The sequence below is a fragment of the Cricetulus griseus genome, chromosome 2, assembly GCF_003668045.3.
Source record: "Cricetulus griseus strain 17A/GY chromosome 2, alternate assembly CriGri-PICRH-1.0, whole genome shotgun sequence".
NCBI lineage: Eukaryota > Metazoa > Chordata > Mammalia > Rodentia > Cricetidae > Cricetulus > Cricetulus griseus.
Genome location: NC_048595.1, coordinates 312,811,420 through 312,837,795, shown reverse-complemented (window position 1 = coordinate 312,837,795; position 26,376 = coordinate 312,811,420). Strand labels below are relative to the sequence as shown.

Genomic DNA, 26,376 nt, shown 5'->3' with positions numbered 1-26,376 from the left:
TGCCACACAGCAGCACTCTGCTTGCTGGCTGACACTCCAGGGAGCGGCGACTGTACTCATCCTATGAAACATGAAACAGGAAGTATTTTAACCCTACCACAGTAGTTATATCGTATGTTATTCCTAAAACGCAGTCTGCAGAATATGAAGGACATATGTGCATAAACTACCGGGCTGTGCTTGGCTTGGTGAAGGCAGAAGTGGTGTGTTCCACTAAAAACCTTTTGGAATCCCTCAGATCTGGGCTCTGGAGCTAACACCACCACTGTCTGGCCATGTGGATAAGTAACTTCTCATGTGCCATACAACTGTATTGGCTAGTTTTGTGTGTCAACTTGACACAAGCTAGAGTTATCAGAGGAAGGAGCCTCAGCTGAGGAAATGCCTCCATGAGATCTAGCTGTAAGGCATTTTCTCAATTGATCAACGGTGAGGGCCCAGCCCATGGTGGGTGATGCCATCCCTGGGCTGCTGATCTTGGGTTCTATAAGAAAATAGGCTGAGCAAGCAAGCCATGGGAAGCAAGTCAGTAATCAGCACCCCTCCATGGTCTCTGCATCAGCTCCTGCCTCCAGGATCCTGCCCTGTTTGAGTTCCTGTCCTGACTTCCTTCAGTGAAGAACAGCAATCCTAAGTGTAAGCCAAATAAACCCTTTCCTCCCAGCTTGCTTTTTGGTCATGATGTTTCGTCGCAGCAATAGAAACCCTGACTAAAACAACGACCTACATGGAGACTGCAAGGCTGCCTCTCCCTCACCAGACAGTTGTAAGAGATGAACAGGAGCCTGTGAAAGCACCATACCCCCTGCCCCCAGCAGCTTTTCTCCCATGCCACTGGTCTGATGAGAGCTGAGCCAGCAGAGATGCTTGGGTAGGCCAGAGGTCATGATGATGGAAAGACTGAACATGAGCTATTTAACGATGATGGAGCTGTCACTCGTGCCTAAGTCTGACCTCACTTGGTGCTTCTGCACTGTCTAAGCTAGACTTCCCAATTCAACTGGAGAGAAAAGATTAGCATGAAGCACAAACACAGGTGTCACTTACAAGTGCATCTTACCACATACTGCAACACAGAAAAGCCTTCTGAGAAACCAGAGAGTTTCACAGGCAATTGTTTGATTGTTTATAATGAAAACGATCATGCTGGATGAGAACTGGAAAAGGAGCCAGGAGGACTCCCTGGAGGCCCTGGGAGGCTGCACCTGCCCTGTCTGTTAAGAGAAGCAGAGAGACCTCTGCCCCTCCCCCCGCACCCGGGACTGATTGGAAAAGCAACATGCTATTACTTCCAGTTCATTCCCACCCTTGTCCCTCTTCACTTTGAAATGGTTTTTCAGAATGTATTTGTTTCCTTGCTGAACTGTGGGGCTCTGTCCTGAACTCTCAGATGGCTTGTACCAACCACAGTGGCAATGCACAGTGTCCATTGTGCTGCCACAAGGTCTGCTCTGAGTCAGGAGTGTGAGGCAGCTGCGATCTCAGAAAAGAAAGGCTGTGAAACTTCAGGCCTGCGGGCTTAGTAAAATGGTCCATGCCAAATTCAAGGCAGGATTATTTATGGATCCACATGTTTAAGCTTAGAAAATAGAGCACTTTCCCCATCTGCACCCAAAGAACACATCCTCTCCTTCCAAACCAGGTCCCATGCGAATAACAGAATGGCTGAGGTGAGGCGGCCTGCTTCTTCTGTTCTGAGATCCTAGCAAGTTTCCTTACTGCTGCTGACAGTGAACTGCCATGATAGCCTAGGCAGACTAACAAGGCAGCTTCCCCAGCTCAGAACAGAGTCGTGGTAGCTGGACAAGGGACAATCTGGGAACTCAGCAGGGGACTTGAGTAGGTTGTGTTCTGTGAAATATCCCCATTTGGCTAAATGCACTGAAAGGCAGCCACCTGCTGAGACAACCTCCCTGTCAATGTGGAAATAGATCTTCATTATAGATCTTTGTTAACCACAGGGGCCCCAGGCTCAGTACTCCTCAGCAGGGGCACTCTCTGCTGCTAACTGCCATTTCTGTCCCCACACTCCCTCATAAGCCACCTGGGAAAAAGCCACTAAATACATCTCCTGTCTAGGACACCCAGTCTTACTGTCAGAGGCACAATGGTTGTGGGTCACCTGGACAACCTCTTACAGAAAAATAATGTTACAAAATTGTCATGAAGACCCACAACATAAGTCTCTGGGGGAAACAGAAGAGAATGACACAGGAAACGACAATAATCACATCATCCAAATAGAGAGCTAGAAGGAGTTCATAGGGGCAGGGGTTGTATCCTGTATATAGTCTTCACAAGCTCTAATTGTACAAGAAAGATGTGCACAGCTGGGGTGTGCACCGTAGAATATGAGGTCCCCAATGTTTTCCAAGTTCCTATCATCAGAAGTGAACAAAGTGCACACAAAACCGGAATGAGGTGGTGCCCGCTGGCCAGCTTTCTTAGATTACCAGAACACATACCCTGGAACAAAGTTCATCTCCACCCAGAAGGTGTAAGGAAGCCAGGGATGTCAATCAATGCCACATTGCATCCAACACTCCCATCTTGGCAGAAGAGGCAGGCAGGGGAATAAGGTGAGGTCAGGGCTCTAACTTGCCTTGCATCTGCTTTTCACTTGGATGATGATAATGTTGAACACAGCCATACATTGGTAAGAATAGACAAGGAGCCAAGATTCAACATTTGCTGTGAACATTCCCCCTTAATTTTTTTCCTGATCTAAAGCATGCACACAAGTTTTTTTTTTTTTTGCAACTTGCAAATGAGATGTCCTAATACTTCATCCCTAAATGCTTTAGCACTGACTCCTAAAATAAGGATATCTCCCCCACATAGCTATAAGACAAGAAAACAGTCTTCCCCCCTAAAGCTGTGACTCAATCAGCAATCATAAATTGCATTTCACCCTCTCCCATTTATCCCCTGAAGTCATTAGGACTGTTAACTTAAGTATACCCAACAACCTGAATATTGACACTTGCTTTCTATGGTCACTTCACAGAAATGGGATGTTCTCTCTCAAGAGTTCAGTTTAGGTACATGCAGTGAGCATCCTTTGGAGGCCAGGCCCTTCAATCCCCACGGCCCTGCTTGGAGGATAGCACTAGTATCCACAGACCTCAAGCCAGAACAACTTTATGCTCGCACTCAGACACACTCTTAGACACCATGCCAGGGTTTTCTCTAGGCTGATATGGAACCCGAATCTATAGAGAAAGATGGGAGCCTCGAGCCTCAGGTTTGAGAGTGCCCTGGGTGGATTTTTTTCGCTACAGTTCAATCCGAAGATGACACTCTGAAGCTAGAAAGGAATGCCACTTCTCAGCAATGAGCTCTGCCTCTCCTTGTAACACAATCGTGTTTTATATATAACCTATAAAAATTTAATTTAGGACCCACAGATCTAGGAAGGGAGATAAACTCCAAATGGCCCGTCCCTGGGAAATGAACTGAGAAAACACAAGTCATATAGAGAAAAACTTTCTTGCAACCAGGAAGTTCATAACGGAATAGCAGCCCGGAGGCCTCTGGACGACCTGAGGCTCTATAAGAAAAGGACAAACTAGCCTGGCAGAGATGGAGCTCACCTTTAATCCCAGAGGCAGGTGGATCTCTGTGCATTTGAGGCCAGCCTGGTCAGAAAGCTACACACAGACACCCTGTCTCAAAAATCAAACAAAAACAAAACAAAAAAGAAAGGAAGGAAGGAAGGAAGGAAGGAAAAAAGAAAGAAAGAAAAGAAAAAGAAAAGAAAAGAAAGAAGGAAGCAAAGGGACAAACTTGGTGTCCTCTGACATTGCTCTCTGCCCACCAGTCCTGCCCTCAGCAAACAATATCGTATTGGGAGATGGACATGCAAACCAACCATGTGACTTGGGTGGTATTGTGCTTTTCAGAGTTTCATACACAGGCTTGAGACAAACTCGGCTCTGTCAATGAAACACTGGGGGCTCAGACAGGCTGTTTGTATTTAGCCTCTCCAAGTCTGGTTCCCGGTAGCCCCAGAACAGAAGAATGCCTTGCTCCCCCTGCTGCAGTAAGGAAGAAGATGTGGACAACTGGGTGATGACCAGCCAGCCCACAGTGCCAGCTATTACTCACTGCTAACATGGGATTAGCACAATGCTTAGGGTACAGGGAGTTCTCGAAAATATTAGCTGGAGGGAGCTGGAGGGATTCTGGGCCTATTAGTAAAAAGTGTCTCCTTTTGTTGCACATTCTTCTGAGATTCCAGGGTCCCTCAGGCTCCAGTTTTGTGACACAGCCTTAGATAATAAAAAGAAAAAGGACTTGAGCAAGTGGCAAATCAGTGGGCCAAAAAGAAGCCCCAGGTCAGAGCCCTGAACAAGATGAATGACCCAGTCTAGGATGATGAACCTACTTAGGGCAGACTCTGTAAGGGTGTTCCAGCTTTGGTCTCTGACGGACTAAAGATGTACTCATCCCTGGCCATAGTGGTCCTTCAGGAGCCTCACAGAAAACGATATACCATGCTGTTTTCAAAGCACAAAGCCCAAGCAGTTTACAGTGGAAATAACAAAGGAGGAGATGCTTTTCTGCTGGTGATCTTTAGTGTGGAAGAATAAAATACTAAATTAAAAATATAAGCTCCAATTAACAGATTTACTGCACTGATTTGGGGGGCACATCTAATCATGTGCCTCCAGGAAAACTGCATTTGTTTCTTGGTCCATTTCTGCATCATTGCTTTCTCCTCTAGACACAGGAACTCCACAAGGACATGGCAAATTGGCCTTCATTCCCAGGTCTTCTGCAAGCACAAGACAGCTGGATAAAGCCAGCTGCATGTGGTTTTGCTTCTGAAAGTGAGGAAAATCATCCAGTGCACTGCTTCTTGAAGGATGGTCCCTGGCTCAGTCCCCATCTCCTAGAAAGGCTTTTCAGGGAGGCACTGGGGGAACCTGCATCTCTAACCAGCCCCCACAGATCCTGTCACAGTTTAGTGAAGGCTCTCACAACAGGGTGTATGACCCAATGTGACCAGGACACAGTGACCAGCCACCTGTCCTCTGCCTAGATCTCAAGCTGCCAAGCTGAGGGGAACAAGGGATTCTGTCACCAGAGCAGCTGTTCTCCAGAAAATCCCAGGATAGCAAGGGAACTCCCTGATAGCTTGGGATTTTTTTCCTCAGAGCACAAACATGACCTTCAGATCCAAGGCCAATGCTGGTATGAAATGTAGAGCACCTTGCATAGGCTGCTATTATCTTCGGATTTTAAGATATCTACCAGAGGAGGATTTTTAAGCTTTCACTCTGATGACCACATAACACATACTGGTTATAGAAAACAGGCATCCTGAGGACCAGCAGTTGGCTGTGTTGGCTGTAGTGGGAGAAGGATGGGAGAAAGAGGAGACCTCAAATTTTGTTTTCAGTCATTGTTCTCCAGAGATGGAAAATAGCTATGGTGCCTAGTGGAAGAGTTGTACTTGAGTAGTATTGGCTTGTGTGTTTCTGGAGAAGGAGTAAAATGGACTGAATCTCCTTCACTGCTTCCAGTCAGGTGGAAAGAATTGTTGACAAAAGGAAAAATAAGAAAGGAAAGACAGAGTTTCTGGTGCGTTGGAAAGGCTGTGAGAATGAGGATGACACGTGGGACCCGGAGCAGCACCTGGTGAACTGTGAGGAATACATCCAAGACTTCAATCGACGCCACAGCAAGAGGCAGAAGGAAGGTAGCCTGGCCCGTGCCAACAGATCTTCCGCCAACATCATCCAGAAGCAGATCTCCAGGTCCACCCACAGCAACCTCTCCAAGACTACCCCCAAAGCGCTCGTAGTAGGCAAACACCATGAGTCCAAAAACAGCCAGCTGTTGGCTACCAGCCAGAAATTCAGGAAAAATACAGCCCCATCTCTTGCAAACCGCAAGAACATGGATGGACCTCGCTGAGTCAGGGATCAAGATTCTCGTGCCTAAGAGCCCCGTAAAGGGCAGGACCTTGGTGGACAGCTTTCAGGGGGAAAGCCCTGAGAAGCTGGACCCTGTAGAGCAGGGTCCTGAGGACACCACAGCACCAGAGGTGACTGCAGAGAAGCCAATTGGAGCTTTGCTGGGCTCTGGTGCAGAATGAGCCAGGATGGGGAGCGGAAAAAGGAAATTTATTGACAACAGAAGAGACCAACCTTTTGACAAGCACTTGCGTTTCAGTGTGAGGCAGACAGAAAGTGCCTTATAGATACAGAGATATTGTTGTCAGGAAGCAAGATGGCTTCACCCACATCTTGTTATCCACAAAGTCATCAGAGAATAACTCACAAAACCCAGAGGTGATGAAAGAAGTTCAGAGTGCCCTGAGCACCGCTGTGGCCAATGACAGCAAGCTGGTGCTGCTCAGCACTGTGGGCAGTGTCTTCTGTTGTGGTCTGGACTTTATTTATTTTATTCGGCATCTCACAGATGACAGAAAGAGAGAAAGCACTAAGACGGCAGATGCTATCAGAAACTTTGTGAATACTTTCATTCAGTTTAAGAAGCCTATTATTGTAATAGTTAATGGCCCAGCCATTGGACTAGGAGCATCCATATTACTTCTTTGTAATGTGGTTTAGGCTAACGAAAAGGCTTGGTTTCAAACACCCTATACCACCTTTGGACAGAGTCCAGATGTTTCCCAAGATTATAGGAGGAGCGTCTGCAAATGAAATGCTGCTCAGTTGGCGCAAGCTGACAACACAGGAGGCATGTGGCAAGGGCCTGGTCTCCCAGGTGTTTTGGCCAGGGACCTTCACCAGGAAGTCATGGTTCGCATCAAGGAGCTGGCCTCATATAATCCAGTTGTCCTGAGGAATCCAAAGCCCTGGTATGCTGTAACATGAAGATGGAACTGGAGCAGACCAATGAGAGAGAATGTGAAGTGCTGAAGAAGATCTGGGGCTCCGCCCAGGGCACAGACTCCATGTTAAAGTACTTGCAGAGGAAAATCAATGAGTTTTGATTGGCAGGCAGAGCAGGACATCAGTGGCTCCCACTTGCCACGGCCATCCTCAACAGTAGCTGGTGCTTGGAGGCAGGACTGGAAGCATCCAAGCTATTTATTACCGAGGAGTTTTTAAGTACTGTAACTTAAAAATAACTACAAAGCTTCTTTGTTCAAGCGTCTTTATTTTATACTCATGTATACACAGTATAAAAATGTAATTGAGCACCAGGCTGCTCTTAGAAGCTCTAATATTCTTGTAAGCTAGTTGTGGGGGTTTTGTTGTGTGTTTTTTTTTAAAGGAATTATGTTTTCATTTTGGATGACAGAAGAGTTTGCAATAATGTTTGTTTTACTCATCTGTTTTGTTTTGTTTTTTTAATCTAGAACACAGACCCTAAAGAGTGCTAGCCAGCCTCATCCCCTCTACCTCTACCTAAACAGGTGCATAATTATTTGAAACATGTTCCTGCATCTGGGGAGATGGGGGGGGCAAGTACCTCAATGCTGAAAAAAATTCTAATCAAAATAAAAACCAACTTTGCATCATTGATGAAAAATCTCTCGTGAACTCTGGGCTCATGCTGTTGTGCCCACCAATTCTCCCTTTCTTAATGTGACCCATTCTTACCCAGCTAACACGAAGAAATCATGTCTGCGGAGGGAAACGAATAGGGCAGTGTTCATGAGTCACTCCATGACCTGAGTGCTACTTGCTAAGTTATGAATTAGCATTAGTGGGTTTAAATCGTTTTTCTGACCCTTTCAAAAAAAAAAAAAAAAAAACTACGTAAGTGCTTCTTGTGGCTGGGTGAGGAATTCTACTTTGCATAGTTTTGTCTGTCTATCTGCAAATATGATTGATGTATTACACCAAAAAAGTATTTTTATGTTTATAAAGTGTAATTTTTAGGTTCACTTAGAATATATTTTATTTAATTTAAAATTCTCTTGGCACACTATTAAATACAGAAACTCCTTTCAAAACAGAAAAGAACTTATATTTGACATTTATTGTTTGCGGTCTCTGCTTTTATATCTGCCATATACTGTGCATAGTATCGTGTTCACGAGTACCCCATGGAGTGGGGACTGATTCCTGACTACAGACGCCTATTACTACTTAGGCTTCTGGTCTTGCAATCATATTGAATGTATGAAGATTGAAATAAAATCGAAACCTTATTTTTGTATAGTTTTGAAGTTTATACTCAGAACTGACGCCTCCCCAGCATGTAGGCACTGTGCAGTGTGTAAATCTTCCTTTACTGTGGATGGATTGGCACAGTATTTTTGCATCTGTGGGACCTACTCTTTTGTTCAGTAGTTTGAACTATATGTAAACTGTACAATCTGTGAAGTTTTTATAGAATAAATATTCAGCTGTGAAAACTGGTTAAATAAAACTAATATTTCTTAACAACAACAAAAAAGAAAGAAAACAGGCATCCTACCTGCTGAAGGGTCAAAGGCTCTACCAAGTGCATTTTCTTTGAGTTGAATATGCTCAGCACCTACCTGCTTTAGCCAATAAACTTCTGCAGTCCTAGGACAAGCATCTTCTCCTTCCATCTCTGACCCTCTGGAAAGACACTGAAACTGGGGTTCTCATTTCTCCTGGGAAGACTGTGCCCCGCCCATGCAGGGATGTGTGCTAATGTTGCCAATGTCTGGAGGCACTATTGCCTGTCACATTTTTGGGGAGAGGGGTGTGTATGGTATTTATTTCTCATGAATCAAAGATGCCATTAGGTATTATACAAGGATAGCAAGGACAATAAAGAATTGTCCTGTGCAGATGTCAGAGGTTTTGATCTAGAGGATCCTTGCTCTAGTGGCTTCCCACAAATGAAATGTATAGTGCAACTTAAAATAGATTTCTTCCATTGCCACACTGACTTCCAGTGGTATCTCCTGTCCCACAGTCTGGACAGACACGATACTTACTAGAGGCGATGCCTTTTTAGCTGGGTTTCTGAATTTTTCAAAGGTCTGTGCTAGTCTGCATGTTTTGAGAAAGAGGATGACAGGAGGACAGAAACTGTCTTGCCAGAAAGGACTATGCCGGGACAGGGCTGTGCTTTCTCTGTCTCTGGTTTCCCTGGGAAATGTGCTCAAATTAGCTTTTGTTTTCAGTAACCACTACCCCAAGCCAAGCATGGTTCACAATCCTATCATCCCAGCACTTGGGAGGCTGAGAAGAAGACAGTGAATCTGAGGCCACTCTGGTTACAGACATACACACCCACATAAACATGCACCCCCCCCCCACACACACACGTGCACGCACGCACGCACGCGCACACACACACAGTCCCTAGACTCTGCCTCTGAGCCCTGCAAGTGTGGCCATTTATCTCTATCAAACTAACCTCTCCTTTTGACCTGGGGTGGGCCACTCTACATGCATGGAAAACTCCACGTATCAAGATGGGCCAAGCAGACAATGGCTACGTGATTTTCGTGCATCCTGGCCCTCCATGAGCCCAGCTCAGCTCTCCTCTGCACAAGAGGCTTTCATGACCTGCTATACTTGTGGTTTCAGCTGCCTAGAAGTCTCTAGCAGTTCAAACAGCCTCATTCTGTGAGTTCTCTTGACCCCATTTACTTTGTTTTTTAACTCACAAGCCCTGGCTAACCCCAGACCTTTCTACAAGCCTACATCAACCCTACATGTGCAGCCTGCTTCCCTAAGTCCCCTTTCAGGACAGCACATTGTTCCTCGGGCAGGGTTAGTCCCAGAAAGCACCTATCCTATTTTCTAAATGATTCTTCCTTGAAGACCTCAGAAGATCACTTGCATATTTCAAACTTTCCCCTCCCCTTTCTACAAATGCCCATGTGAACTCTTAAGAAGGTGGGTCTTCTTTGGTGGGTTTGCAGCTGTGTCTATCAGAGGGCAGGGCTGAGAAAACCAGCCTTCTGGGCAGGCAGTCAGGTATGACTGAGCTATGGACACCATGCCCACCCCTGTGCCTCCATGGGTCCAAAGCTGCTTTTGGGTTGTTAATGAAGTAAGAAGTTAATTCCAAAGGTTGCCTTTTTATGCCATTGCTTTGTATCATTTTTAAAACCCAGTTATGTTTCCAATGTATAATGCATTCTGTATCAGGACAAAGTCTTAATGTGACGTCAGGTGTCATGTCATTCCAGGATCAATAGGAAAGCATCAGGGGGAAAAAAAAAAGGTCCCAAAGACAGGAAAAACAAGAACTTGGAAATAACTCTGGGGCACAGCAGAGGGCATGCTCCATGCACCCCTGTTCAAGTTGCTGCACTCTAGAATAAATGACCCTAAGAGAACAGACTAGTGACTAGTCTGAGAGGACAGCTGGGCAGTTCTGTGCCCAGGGAACACTGACATCATTTGCACAGCAAATGCAGGCTTTCTGGCCACTTCTGTGCCCAGGCAGAAAGAAATGTCACTTGTTCAGGCACAATGCCATCAGCCAGGTCCCTCCCAGATACTACAAGCCCCAAACAAGATACACAGAGGATTACTCCATCTGTTGTTCTGAAGACTCTCACTACAAGCCCATAAAACACCAGAAAATCTAAGGACCACCTAGAACAAGATCCGCCCCCTGCCTGGAAGCTGCTCAAACAGCCTCCATACAAGATGACATTGTTATTTCCCATAGTTCCCGTCTCTCCTGAGGGCAGTGTTTTCCCACCCTATTGACTGACTGGCTTGCTTTGGCCCTTCTAACTTGAGAAGTGGCACATATCACTCCCAATCTACAGCTGACAAGCTCTCCTTCCCCTTTGCTATGACATCCGAGACTCCATCTGCTGTGTCCCCAGCAACATGAATCAAGTCAACAGCCACTCTCAATGAACACAAATGGTAAAGAAGCCAAACCTCAGCTGTTACCAGTGCTGAGATTTTTAGCGTCCAGGCAAACGCCACCTCCTTGACAGAGGGCCTTTCGATTCCATTCACCATTCTTCTGAGAGCTTTCAGTGGATCATTTATGGTCACCTCCTGCCCTGTGGTCAGGGCTACAACTAAGAAGTTGGCTTCTAGTACCCATAGGCTAGTACCCATAGGCAGGGTGCTGTGTGCTTTGTCTGAAGGGCAGGACCACCTCTCCTCTAATCCCCCCCCAGCCCCACTCTCCCACCCCACCCACAACACACACACTAAGAGAACAGCTCCAAAGACAACTCAGGGACCATTTGGTATCAGGTGTCAGCACAGAACAAAACTGTAAGATGTCCCAGAGGCCAGCCTCCAACATGTAGCAGGGTGTGTCTTTCTGAACATTGAAGACAACTGGGCCAACAACTAACAGAGGGAGATGAGAAGCCACCAAGGGAACAGCAAAGGTAAGTCAGACTACACAATAGAGAGACAACCATAGGGCAGCATTCTCGAGAGTAAAAGTTGAGCCCTCGGTAGAGATTATCTATGCCTACATTCCCTGCTTCTCCACCTTTGTCATAAAATCCTAATAAGCCCTCTGAGAGTATGGTCACTTCAGGGGTCAGGGGAAGAATATACATGTACATAGAAATGGTGGCTTCCATCCAACAACATTCATCAACTCAAAAGGTTCCTACACAGCTAATAATTTTAACCTGGGCATTGCCTCCTTGGACACAGTCCTGTGTTTGCTTAAGACAGTAATCTGATATCACCTATTAGCTATTAGCTCAAATAGCTATTTCTATTAGCTCAAAATTGCTAATAGAAAGAAATGTTGATTTGGAAGTATACACAGATAGTTAAATTACAGGAAAAACAAAAATTCTTTCCTTCTACCTTCACTGTCTGATACTGGACAAAAGCAAGCTAAAGTAGTTAATGTGCTGCCTGGCATTATAGCCCAGGTCCCTGGTGCCCATGAAAAAGGTGGCATGTATGAAAGAGGTAGGCAGAAATCTCTTTCTAAAGTGGTAAAGGGAGACAGGCAGGTGGCACACCCTTAAGTCCCAGTGCTCAGGAGCCAGAGGCAGGTGGGTCTCTGTGAGTTTGAGGCCAGCCTGGTTTGCAGAGCAAGTTCAAAAAAACAAGGGGCGGGGGTGGGGGTGGGGTGGGGGAGAAAGCAGTAAAGGGGACAGACTATTGGCATGACCCACTGAGAGGACCTAGAACCTTCCAGCTCATTCCAGCAGTTTCCTGGAGAGGCAGAGGCAGGAGCTATCTACAACACAGCAAAGGCCATGACCTGGATCCCATTAAAGCAAACACTCCAAGCGTATCCCAAAGCCACCTTAACTCAGGTTTATTTCCAAGCCGCTGCAGAGTGGCACGTTTCTAATCACCTGCTTGCTCAAAGACTGTCAGCAAACTGGGCCTAATGATGTAAGACAACCCATATCCTTCAGACTCAGAGCCTAAGTGAGATTCACCCAGGGACCAGGGCAGTGCTCGTGGCTATTTATTCACTCTTTCTTTTGAGAACCATTGATTCTCTATCTGAGGTCACTGCTGTTTCCCAGCAGCAAGGCAGAGCAGTAGCAGAATGTGACAAATAGGAATGACAGACAGCCAAGGGCTGAAGTCTGGTCTCAGCTTGGTTCCCACTTCTGAGTGTGTTACCGAAATGGCCTCTGGTTTTTATTTCTCAATCAGATGGGTGCTTTTTGCCTCCGAAGACACAAACTCCAGCCTCAGACCCCAGAGGTCTGCCTCATGTGTCCCCACTGCTGAGAGCCATTTCTGTGCAGCTTTTGAAAGTAGCCCAAGTCTTACGTGCTGAGCACAAATGTAATAAAGAACAATATACCAGTGGTGTTCACCAAAGAGGCTTGGTGATTTATTTATGTTCTGAAAATCTCTTCTCCACTATTTCGTTTCTGTCAGAGATTTAAAATCAACAAAAGATTCGGTGATCCAGTATAATGACATATATGGATGGACACATCATATTGGAATCCACTAGATATACTCACTAGATATATCCACTAGATATATATTCTAGGATGATGGCCATGCATATACAAATATTAGCGATGTGTAAACTTCATCAACGCCCAGCTTATTAAACATGATATGTTTCAGTGATTTCATAATTAGTGGCCAACCTATCCAGCATTCTTTACCCTTCCCTAATGAGAATGCCAAATCTAAAACCACCACCAAAGAAAGTTTAAATTTTCTTTATTAAGTAAAAATGAATCCCCCAGATAGTTAGGGTTCAAGTTATGTTTGAACATAACTTAAAAACAGATCTTAAGTGCAACTTTGAAAGGATACCCACTTTTCAAGCAAACACTTAAGTTCAAGACATGGCATCAGAAGCTTCAGGAACTTGCCAACCCAGAGTAACCCTTAAGCTCACACAGCATCCTTGGCCTTGAACACAGGCTGGCCTAATGGCTCAGGAATGCACCACCGGGAAGAGGAGGCCCAGTGTTCCCCCTTCCTGGGGCAGCCCAGGTGAAGTCACTGCAAACTCAGAGTTCAAGAGGGTCACAGGGCACACACCCCTCCAAGCCCCTCCCTTTGGAAACCTGAAATCCATGTATTCAATCACATGACCCAGTATATTGTTTCTGGGAACAGGGGCTTCTTATCACAGCCACCATGACTCCACCCAGTATTTATAAGGCCACTTCTGAGGTCATGCCAAGGCATCCTCTGTGGGGCCATTGGTCTGTTCAAATACTAATTTCCTGTGTTAACAGAGTCATATGACTGAAAAGGCATAGCATGGAGCCAACTCTGTTTCAACTCTATAATCCAGGCCCTATCATTAACTAGTTTTTGGTTTCAATGAGCTTTCCCTTGATAGAAATTACTTCCTCATCCCCAAGGGGATGAATGAAGAAGTATCCAGCTCACAAGGACTACAAACACTGGGATAACTGTGGGTATCACCCCACCTCCCGAGTCAGCATTACATACTGATCAATATTTATGTTTCACTGACTTATCTCCATGAGACAAAAATCATCTCCTCTTATAAGCAACTGACAGATGTTTGTCTCATGACAAAATAATTGTTGCAGAAGGCTAGGTGGGAATCCAGGTAAACTACAGTCCAGTCCTAGGCCCCTGACTAACTGAAATGTGACCCTGTGCCACTCTCTTAATGAGCCTGGCTTTAGTGTCTTAGATGATGATGGATTTGGTGTCGCCCCTCTCACTTTTTATTTATGTCAAGAACATGACTACCTCCAACCACCTTCCCCCAGGGACACAGTCCCTCCTGGAGCAAAGGGCTCATAAGATCCACTGCTCTGAAGACAAGAGCAGTCAGGATAAGAAGGGTTTAGGCAGTTTTTTTTTTTTAATTTTTTTTTATTAGTTCAAGTTAGGAACAAGCTTGTTTCACATGTCAATCCCTTCTCCCTCTCCTTCCCCTCACTCCCATCCCTCCTCCCTCACCCCAACCTACCCCCCACTCCATCCACCCTCCACTCCCCAGGCAGGGTAGGGCCCTCAACGGCTCTGCAAAGTCCACCATATCTTCCTGGGCTGGGCCTGGGCCCTCCCCCATGTGTCCAGGGCAAGAGAGTAACCCTTCACATGGGATGGGCTCTCAAAGTCCCTTCTTACACCAGGGAAAAATACTAATCCACTACCAGGGGCTCCCTGGAGTGCAGAGGCCTCCTCATTGACATCCATGTTCAGGGGTTAGGCAGGTTTTAAGTAATGACAAGGGCAGGGGTGTGACAGTATAAGCAGAAAAGGTCACATCCAAACACAGAGCTGAGTAGACAGATGCAGGATGCTACACAGAAAATGCCCAAGGGCCATGGCCAAACGATGTAGACAAGACCAGCTCCCCTTTATGATCTTTGTGGGGAGTGAGAGACCCAATTCTAACTCTCATTCTTGAGAATACCTAATGAACCATAGTCCAGCCTTTGGGCTAAAGCTAAAGGCAAGATCCCCCACCCCTTTGTAGTCAGCATCAAAGACAGACTACAGTTTCTCAGTTCTGAAAAGACTTGATCCTAAAAAGGGCCCTTCCTTCTTGATGCACTTTTGCTTCCTATTCCAGAAAATGAAATGCATGGACTTATGAAGACACTAAATGCCACAGAGCAGGACAGAATATAAAGGTTTCATCTGTTTTTTAAAAGTGTTGGCTGGATGGTGGTGGTGCACGCCTTTGATCCCAGCACTCAGGAGGCAGAGGCAGGCAGATCTCTGTTAAGTCAGCCTGGTCTACAGAGCTAGTTCTAGGACAGCCAGCTACAGAGAAACCCTGTCTTGAAAAGCAAACAAAAACAAACAAACAAACAAAAAGTATATTGATCTCATCTTATGTCACAAAAGATATGGAGTGATGGATAAATGCATATTAAGATGTTCCAGATGAGAAATCAGCAATAAGGGGATTATTGTCTGTCTGTCTGTCTGTCTGTCTGTCTGTCTGTCTGTCTGTCTGTCTGTCATTTATTTTGTGCTGGGGTTAAAGGCATGCACCACCACCACCCAGCCGTGGAGTGGTCAGGGACTACTCTTTAAGTCCTTTAGTTTCCAGCAAAGAAAGGTTCTATCTTTTTTATTTCACAGCAGTAACCATATGAAATTGTCCTGTAAAATTGTTTGCTGTTTGGTCCCTGGTGGATTATTAAAATCAAGCAGTGTGATTCTCTCATTGGTCAAGAATATCCCAAGAAGGTTCATTCACATCTATCCAGCAGCATATACTTCTTAACTGTTTTCAATTAATGATCTAATAAAACATCTTATTTTGTTATAATCAGCCAAATGATTCAAATGGCACTTAAAAACTCAACATTCTGGCCCAGTTGTCTGGGGATGAAGCTACCCAGCTGACTTTAATCTAATTTTCAACTTTATTTGGCATGGTAACTGGGATCACATGCACTTTTAAATGTTGTTTTTACAATTTGGTCAAAGGCAGTATTTTACAAGCTTTGGTAAAAATTGATCCCATTGATATGATGGCCTCAATGGTAATGGCCAAGGGATAGAGGCTCTGGCAAGATCAATTGTTTGTGATCAGCTACATACATCAATAGGAGGGCCATATGCTTGAGCTGGGAAAATCAAACTGTTCCCATTCTGTTTATTTTCATGTCCCTCAACTTCCTAGTCTTCATCACAACCTGCCCTCTGGAGTGGGTGGCACTTATAATAGCAAGAACTAAATCACATTAGGTTTTATGATGCCATGGGATGGGGAGATGAAAATGGAGGCCTTCTTGGACTGCTATGTATAGGGAGCAATTGATCCTACTTTTGCCTGAAGAATCGAGGTGCAATGTGTGAGGCAAGGGATGAAACCACAATGAGAAAAAACTTACACGGCCATCAAATTTGATCATTTCCTCTCTTCATTAAGTCCTACTCTTCCTGAGAATCATGCTCATTAAGCATCTCCTAAAACAAAACCATTTAAAGGGAACCTCTTGGTACAGTACTCCCAAAGGGAGAATTCGATTACTGAGCCTTTGTTGGCCTTTGTACTGAGTATCCACAGCTTACTCTGAGCCACACCCTAAGGTTCTATAAGGAAGCTTGGGTAACGTCAAATCCTGTACATACCGGGACTGTTCAAAGTCCGAAGAAATGAGTGTGGGCAGTGGGTGGGTGATGGAAACAGACCTAACCTCCAACTGCCCTACTACTGGGAGCTGTCTTGCCTCACACATCCTACTACTGAGAAGGCCATTGGGAACTCTGGGTGGAATGGGTTAGAATCCCGAGGAGAGCTGATGGAGCTTTGCTAGGAGCATACTTGATGAGAAGTCAAGAGATGGCTAATGGCAGCAGGGGAGTTACAGTTAGGAAAATAGAGGCCATTTTCCAGCTCCTATTGAGTAACCCTAGAAGGCTGCATAAACACTTTTTAAAACAAGTTGAAAAGGGTGGGCTCTACCCACATGGCTTATGCTCTAAGCAGAATAAATTGCTTCATATGTGCACCTGTGTGTTCATGTGTGTCTAATATAGTAGCTAAAAAGGCACAATCAGGGCATACTTGCTAGCTATTGAGCATGGTAATTTTAAATTACCTATGCACATTCACTTTTTTAAACTTTGAAAACATTTTTATTTACTTATTTTTTATGTATGAGTGCCCTGCATGTATGTATACCTACATGATGGAAGAAGGCATCAGATCTTATTATAGATGGTTGTGAGCCAGCATGTGGGTGCCAGGAATCAAACTCAGGACCTCTAAAAGAGCAGCCAGTGCTCTTAACCCTTGAACCATCTCTCCAGCCCCCAACCCCCTCCACTTTTTAACTCATGGCATCATTTGTGAACTCTCTGCACCATTTTTCAAGGAGTCGAGGGTGGCCTTTACATTAGTCCAGATCTGGAAGAAAGAAACTCCCAGGAAGCACTGCAGGGAGCAAGTGTCAGGCAGTTTGAAGAGAAGAACATACCCTGTTGGCCTGAATGGGGGTGGATTAGGAGGGTGGAGTGACACATGGCACACAGCAAAGACCCCTCGATGTCTGGACACTGATATGGACTGAACTTGTAATCATCCCAAAAGGCTTACACCTGGTAGAACAGATGCTCAATATACATGATTCAGGCAAATGGCCCCACCAGGGAATGTTTTCATGACTGTGAAGTCCTTTTGCAGTTGGTCTCTTCCCACTGAAATTTCAGAGATCACCACAAACATCCTATTCCTCCATCATAATTAAAGCAAAGTTAAAGTGCCCCCTGAGTGTCCCTAGAAGTCACATGAACAGCTCTGTGAGTGAAGTAGTAGACTGAGATCTCAGTTCAGGTACCAGACAGTGTTTGGCACACCATGTTCGCATACCGCACACTGGGGTGTCTGGAGTCTGGTCATGTGCCTGGTTCTGAGGCATGGGCTAAATGGCAAAATGACAGCTCTCCATCCTCAAAGAGTCCCAGGTGTAGTGGGATCATAGATCAGTCAGCAGGGGTGATCACAATCAAGAGTCGCCTGTGTTCTGTTCACTACGTGGGGTGGGAAAAAGCAGACCACAGACAGCAAATTTTGAGCACACGTTCTGTTAGGAGTTGGGACACAAGACGACCTGAGTAGAAGGAGGAGGAGCCATGTGTAGGGGGCTGGATATGTGTTTAGGATTGTTGATGATGTCTTACAATGTGATAGGAGGAACTACAATACTTTTCTACATAAAGGTGACAATATCTGGGCTGGAGAGATGGCTCAGTGGTTAAGAACATGTGTTGCTCTTGCTGAGGACCTCAGGTGCGGTTCCCAGCACTCATGTGATGGTTCACGACTGTCTGCAATTACACTTTCAGGGTCCCTGACACCTTATTTTGACCTCTATAGCACCAGGCACAAAAGGGACAGCCAGATGCCAGGGAGAGCCATGATCAAAGAGGCTGCTCAGGGCTGTGCTGCCAGGTTCAGGATACTTACCAACAGCAAGGAGCAACCTGGAGGGTCAAGAAGCTCCTACTGTGGTCCAGGGAAGGAAATCTAGGTGCTTTGATCATTATAGCAGAGAGAGAGGCTCAAGCAATGTTTGAGGTAGGGAGTCAAGACTTGACATCTAATTGCTACAGAGGTTGCTGAGATAGGAGTCAGGGATGACGCCCAGATTTCTGTGTGACTATTCTCCAGGAATAAAAAACATGTAGATAGGACATGGTCCATGTCAACAGGAACTTTTGAGTCCTGTACACTCAGGAGAGATGAGAACTGTGGGAATGAGGAAGGCCAAGGGGACAGAGAAGCTTAGCCATAGCGATGTTGTGTTGTAAGAAGGCAAAGGGCCTCTGCCCTCAGCCTGCCACCTGAGAGCCTTCATCCAGTAGCTGTTTGAAGCAGAAACAGGCACCCACAGCCAAGCACTGAACCATACTCCTGGAATCCAGTTGTGGAGAGGGAGGAGGGATGAGCAAAGGAGCCAAGATGGGGATGGAGAAACCTGCAGAAATAGTTGACCTGACCTAGTGAGAGCATGGAGACACTAGTTATAAAGCTGGGGAACCAGCATTGGACTGAACCAAGCCCTCCAAATGTGGGTGCCAGCTAGGAGGACAAGACAGTCTATGGGACCTCTAACAGTGGAGCCAGTCTTTATCCCTAGAGCACAAATGGACTTTGGGAGACCATTACTTTTGGAGGGATACTATTGCAGCCCAGATACAGCAAGGAGGGCCTAGGCCCTCCCCTAAATGATATGAAGAACTTCGGAGATCCCCAATGGAGGGCCTCACTATCCCTGGGGATAGTTGGGGGATGGGTTGGGGGGGCTTGGAGGGAAACATGGGAGGATGAGGGAATGGGGGGATGATATGTAAATATGAGTAGTAATTAAAGAATTTAAATAAATAAATAAAGAAGGCAAAGGGCTAGGGATGGGCCCTGGGTTAGCACCAGCTCAGGACAGGCAAGGGACCTGTCAGAGAGACCAGGGAGGTCTAGGGGAAGAATGAGGGAGCATGGTGTATTTTGGAGGGAGAAGGAAGAGTGGGGTAAGGGAGTGTGTAGCAATGGGTAGCAGAGACCAGAGGCCATCCTGACATCTGTGCCTTATGAAACACAAATCCTTTACCCTAAGGAAGCAAATGATAAGCAAGAACCAAAGCCAGTCTCAAAGGGGCCTGGGATGGGCTTCAAAATGTCTTGTGCAGCATTTTAGCTTGACCCTTGGTTTTTCACCTCCAAGTAGTGGACTAAAAAAGTCCCAGGGAGTGCTTTATCTGAGGCTCCATTCCTGTAAACGGGCATCCCAAGGTCAAGATGAGGAAGAATGGGAAAGGCACAATGGTGCAGATACTGCTGGGGGCTCGGAGGGCTGCAGGGAAGGAAGCCAGCAGGACAATGCACAGATGTCTCCATTTTTGCAGCCAGGAGTTCAGACAAACAGGAAGACCTTCAATTCCTCCAACTGGGAAAGCTCCATTTTTGCCTGATGAGCAGAGGCACTGAGCACATGACTGGAGCACAGACACAGAAGGTTGTGATTAAGGCTGCAAGAACTGCTCCATACAAAACTTGCCTCCCGCCTCCTCTGCAGAAACCCATGAGCCTGGCTCCCCAGGCCATGGGCTCTGCTCCTCATTATGTTCCTCAGCCTCAAGGCCTCCTCCAGGCTCTTCACTGGGGGGTGAGGAGGGACACATGGTCTGAGAGGCTGTAAGAGCAACATCCACTCATGGGACCCAAACAAGGCCAGACAGCAAATTTCATAATTCTAAAATTTCCTGCTGACATCTAACAAGGAGTTATGTGCATGCAGCTCTCAGAGGGAACTAAAGAAAGTCCAGCTGGCACAATTATCCAAATGGCCATGCCCTGTCGCAATACATGTATTGTACCAGAGGCAGCAGGACTGTTTGGATGCCTATGAATTTCAAGAATTAAGGGTTGCATAAAATGTTTCCTAATTTTATAGTTACAAGTCTCACCCCCCATAAGAAGTTTAAAAATATTTTATGACTATGCAAATATGGAGTGTTTCTTGAAGTAATTAAGATTTCAAGACATTGCGTGGATGGTGCTCCCCTTGACTGTCAAACACGAACACTTGGATGCACTCTATAGAACAGTACCCCAGCACTGCTACTTTAAACACATGTGGCTAGATAATGCTTGGCTGTGGGGCTTGTCATGAAAGTGTCGAGTGTTTTGCAGAACCTCCAGCTGCTGTTAACTTTATGCCACTAGTGCCCTCCCAGATGTGTAAAAAGAAATAAAAGTCTTTAGACATCACACTTAGTCCCTGGAAACCAGATAACTCCAGAAGGTTCCACTTGAGGTTAAGAAAGATACAGTTTCAGGGTTGAGTTGAGTGTTCAAGACTCAGCTAGGCTTCCCACTAACAAAGCAGAGTAAGGCAAATAGCTAACTTTTCCATTCCTGCATCTCCCTAGCTGCAAAATGAGAACTATACTGCTAACTTCATGGGTGATCTGAAGATAAACAGAAGGTACAGGCGAATGCATTGTAGACAGCCTGGCACATAGTAGGCATTTAGTACATGGTAGCAATGAAATGGAGTAAAGAAGACAGCCCTAGACCTGTCTTCCTCAAGACAGAATTGAGCAATCCTTTATCCAATCAACCAAGGAGCAAGCAGCTCACCTAGTTCCTATCTCTTGAGTTTGTACCAAGGCTCATGCTTTCAACACATAGCACTTGTTAATACTAAGCTTGATAGGAATCAAGTTCTTTCAATTCCTTGAAAGGAAACAGTAGTAAAAGAAAATTAATAAAATGGAAAAACTAGCTGCAAACCAAAGAAAAATATCTTGATCCAAATAAAATAATAATAAAAAGGCCAAATTTTATACTCTGTAAAAAGTCCTTACAGTTACTAGCTAAAATAGCCAGGCTGGATCTGGAGAGCAGCTAGGAGAACAAGATGGTGAGCATCTGAGATGGCTACTGCAATGCTAGAGAGTGTTACTCCCACAGCACATTCTTGATATAGGGAAATATATCAAGAGGGAAAATAAAACAGCCAAGTATCAGATGAGGAGAAAGGAGACTCAAAGACTCTGGACAACAGCTTCTTCTTGTCAACACAACAGAATCTGCAGAAGTGGCAGAGAACCAGAGTCCATTCCCTGTTAGAGAAAAGCAGGAAGTCTTCTCAGGGTCCCTCTCCCACTGGCTGAGAGAGAGACCCCCTTTTCCCTAGTTGGGATCTAAGAAATCTGACTTCATTCTCACACACCAGCTCCAGGCCTCCACAGGACACCAGGATAGTGCCCTCTTCAGCCCCACTTCACACATAGGTTGGACATGGGCAGAACCATCAGAACTTGGGTGCTGTATCAGACCCAGACCTCCGGCATGGAAAACACTGAGACTTCCCCAATGACTTCAGCCAGAGTCCAAAAGTATTTGAAAAACAAAAACACCATCCAGAATTTCTACCTTAATGCAAAGAAAATTATCTCCCAAATGAACCATTCTAAAATATCCCCAAATCTTTGTAAGACAAAACATCTAAGTCAGTGGTTCTCAACTTATGGGTCATGGCCCTCCTCCCCCCACCCTTGGGATGACCAACCCTTTCACAAGGTTGTTTATCAGATATCTTGCACAGCAGATGTTTATAATATGATTTATAACAGTAACAAAATTACAGTTATGAAGTAGCAATGAAGTAATTTTATGGTTGTGGGTCCCCACAACATGAGGAACTGTATTAAAGGGTTGCAGCATTAGGAAGGTGAGAACCACTGCTCTAAGTAGTGAATGAAATACTCTCTTTACCATCATTTTTATAAACTCGTATTATACACTTGCACATCTCAGAACATACAATTATCTGTTAGCACATAGGCCATGTTTCCTTTCCACATTAAAGGAAAGCTAGAAACCCAGATGCAACAATGTATCCTACCCAGCTCGTCTCCTGAACCCAGGTTGTATTTTTGCAAAATCCCACTGGAGGCAAGTGATCTTTTGCCCCAATTCACTCTCGTGTGTTGCTGAATATGCGCTAAAAACCAAGGGAGGGAAGAAAGACAACCCAGCGTTCTTTCCTCTATGGGACCCCAACACTAAATCAAGGGCATCATTATGACATTGACCTTCCAAGGTAATCTTTACAAGATGAAAACCTCCCCAACACAACTTAGGAAAGTAAAATATTTGATGTAAAGGAATAGGTAAATGGAAATGTAACCAGTTACAGCAGTTAGAAATTTGAAAAACAACGTTAACATATATGCAGTTGACTGAAAAACCCTCTTTAGCTATTCTGAGAAACTGCAGAAGGCTGAATGTTAATCTTACTTTGTCAGAATCAATTAGGGAAACGCTTGGTGGCCTTGTGCACAGTGCACTTCCCTAGCCCTTTACCAAGTCACTGTTTCCACTGAGTTCACATCAGCATTAAGTGTGAGTAACCAACGGCTTCTCTCCCACCCTGGCTGGGAGGAGTACCATGGGGCCAGGCACCTTGGAGACCAAAACAACAAACGGACTCAGTTACTTTGGTTTTAAATCAATTCTGTTTGGAAATCAGGAAGCAAGACCAAGGATGGAGCTTTGGGGAAGCTTCCATGTGATGCATTGGCCATCCCACCCCCCAAGTTCAAATGAACAGCTCCAGAGAGCCCAGGGAGAAAGAAGATGGAAACGACCTGGGGCAGTGTTTAACTCAAAAGGGTCAGAAATGTGGATAACTCTCAGTCTGTCCTTGGACATGGCTCTTCTGTGTCTGAACATGCTGTAGAGTGTGTCCTCTGCCTGGAGATGAGCATATCAGGCCAAGTTCATGGCCCTTCTTCGGGGGCCCAGCCAGGAATGATGGATTTAGCTATTACTTCATTCATACCAAAACAGTGAGTAAAGACTGTCAATTTTTAAAATTTTAATCTTATAAGCTTCTAGCCAATAAAAACAGAGACCCAACAACTAGAAATTACTGTCCCTTTCTGATGACCCCCTTGGGCCTTTTATATTCAGATACACTTTGTTCACTGAACTGTCCAGAGAACACCGCTGGACTCTTGAGCACAAAGGATGGGCTCTGGACTGGTGGAGCACAGCATCCAAGGCCACCCAGCTGTGCTCCACTTCTCTCCTTTCTTGGCCATGACATCCCCCTTTCCTTGCTAAACCTGAAGCTGCCAGGAAGTTTCCGTCTCGGAACCATTTGTTAGCCCCAAAGTGGGCACTTCTCAGGGTAAATGTCCTGAGACACATGGAAAACAGTGCTGGACTATGTTAAACCACCCTGTTTCCTATGAGCAATTAACTACCGAACTGTACCTGCTGTGGGCCCTCCTTCCAAGATGGTCTCCATTGCCCATTCTACTCTCTCAGACTGTCCTAAATGCTAAGTCCCTTGCAGCATCCAGAAACCTATTGTTATCATGTGTCAAAAATGGGGAGGCTTGCCAGATGGTGCACACCTGTAATCCCAGCACTAGGGAGACACAGGCAGCAGGATCTTTGTGAGTTTGAAGCCAGCCTGGTCTACAAAGTGAGTTCAAGGACAGCCAGGCCTGTTATACATAGAAACCCTGTCTCAAAAAACCAAAAAGGAGAGACTTGGAATGCTGGCCATGTAAGTGTATCAGTAATAAATACTGAACCTTCTCTCCCAACACCCTTTTCAAAGACACTGATAAATAAGGACAACCAAGACACTTCCATTTCAGCCAGTTTAATGCTAACCAATGATGACATACTTTTCAGAAACTCATTCTGACTGGAAGCAATCAACCTTACACTGACTGGCAGAGGCCTGCATAGAGGCAAGTGCCCCTACTACACCTGGAATTCTGGGGCAGGTATCTTCATAAACGTAAAAGAGACTTTTGCTGGTGACCTCATCGTTATGGCACAGCACTCCTGTGACAGGCTGAAATAAATGTAATGAAGTGCAGCACTGCTCCCTGAAGTAGAACACCACGTGGCCTCTGGAGAGTTCCACCATCTTGAAGGCAATGGAAGTTAGTGTAGCACGAAGCTAGACCATGCAGCAAGCCTGGCATGGAGCTGAACAGGAAAAAGCCCACAGCTTTGGAAATAGAAGTTCCTATGTGAAGATGCAGATGAAAGGACTTGTGAAACAAACCGCTGAACTTTTGCAACACTACAGTCTCAGGAGGGAAATCATCTGACAGACTGAATCATGGATTTGCAAAATGCAAGCGTTTATAAAAGCATAGAGAAGTGAGTCACCGCCACAAAATGCTGTTCTTTGGACATCTTCGCAAAACCCAACCCTCACAGACGCAGTGGCTCTTCCAAAAGCTCGAGTCATTCATTTTAATATTAGCTCATTGAACAATTTGATTCAAGACATTACAAATTATAGACCAGACTTGGTGGGGCATGCCTTTAACCCCAGCACTCTAGAGGCAGAGGCAGGCAAGTCTCACTGAGTTATAGGCCAACCAGGACTATATAATGAGCCCCTGTCTCAAAATAAAAATAAAAATATAAGCAAACAAAACCTACAAAATTTACTAGGTGAAGAAAAGAAAACAGGTTGATTTAAGTGAGAGCCACTTTCCCCAGAGTAACTTAAGTTACAATAGCTACCATATATGCTATTTTTACTACAATTATTCAAGGATAATCCAACATAAAACCAACCACCATTAGTATAATGTTGCCAAAATTATAAACAATTTTAGCAATAATTTAGAAACTTTCTGAAAATTTAAAATGTGTACTTTCTCTGAATTAAAAACTTAAAAAAAAAAAAACAACCATACCCAGTCTCCGGTAATCATATCAGTAGCTATTTTTGGTGTCTACTGGTAGCTATTTTTGTTCTTCATGTGTTGTGTAAATGATCATAACTTCTAAGAAGGTCCATAGAAAATCAAAGATACCCATGAACGCTCATTCCAAAGAGTCCATCTGTATGTGTCACAGGGACCTGAAAATCACCTCCCTGCCATGCTGTATTTGTTTATCACTTCCTAATCTGATTCTATCATGCAGTAGGATTATTGGCCTTGAGTTTCTACACAACTAATCAAGTGTTGTGAGTCAGTGGCTCTCTGCAGACATTTTATACTCCATAGCTATTGACTCTGAACCTACTGGGTCAGACTTTATTGTTACTTTTATAGCATGAACCTCAAACTGACCACAAGACTTAGACCACACAAACTCATCCTCGGTCTCCAACAATGCTCCTACTGCCTAGAATCCCACATGCAAACATGGTTGTTTCTGTAGCCTTGGTTTTGCTCTCAGTGGCTTCAGTTAACTGTGGTCAGTCATGGTCTGAAAGTATTTAATGGAAAGTTCCAGAAATAATTCCCAAGTTATAATTTGTGTGCCACTCTGAGTGGCATGATGGAATGTCATACCTCCCTACTCTGTCCCTACCAGAAGATGAGTCCTCCCTTTGGTGCATGTACAGTATATATAGTGTCTTCCTGACAGAGTACACAGTGTAATATTGAGAAAGAGGCAGAACACACTCTCATGTGATTTTCATTATGATGTCCTTCCAGTTGTTCTATTTGACTATTCATCATTGTTAACCTTTCCCTGTGTCTAATTTGTAAACTAAATAAATACATGTGTACACAGAAGAAAAAAGTTCCATGTAAGTTCTGGTACTATCTGAGGTTGCAGACACTCACTTGGAATCTTGGGATGTATTCCTCATAGCTTGGGGGTGGTGGTGGAAGAATGAGTCTATACTTGGAGGGTTATGACTGCCTCTGACCAGTTCTTGAAAATAATGTCCTATCGTTGCTGCCCTCAGCCTTACGGACACTCATTTTACAACCAGCCACGAGTAAGGACTTGATGACTCACAGTGATAATTCCTTGGCACAGACTCCTAGATTCCCATTTGATCACTCTCCCCTCCTTTGCTAATAGGACCCATGGCAGAGCCTTTGTGAGTGAGCTAACTTAGCTAAGGCACAAATACAAGGGGTATAATCATGGATTAATCATGATGAATATCTCAAAATAACAGTATTCCTAAAAATAAAAATTAAATATCAACAATGAACAAAATATCAAAATTTTAAATGAAGACAGGTTTCTTGTTGTCAATGTTTGCTTTTATCTCAGTCTCCAACATGGCAC

The 26,376-nt window shown here is 44.9% G+C and overlaps 1 protein-coding gene and 1 pseudogene across 1 annotated transcript in view; one reads left to right on the top strand and one right to left on the bottom strand.

Moving 5' to 3' along the window:
• The window catches only part of Lhfpl2 (LHFPL tetraspan subfamily member 2), an 80,677-nt gene that overhangs the window by 22,013 nt on the left and 32,288 nt on the right, over nt 1–26,376 (bottom strand). The gene's annotated exons all lie outside the window — the stretch shown is intronic.
• Nucleotides 5,509–7,735, top strand: LOC100760087 (annotated as a pseudogene).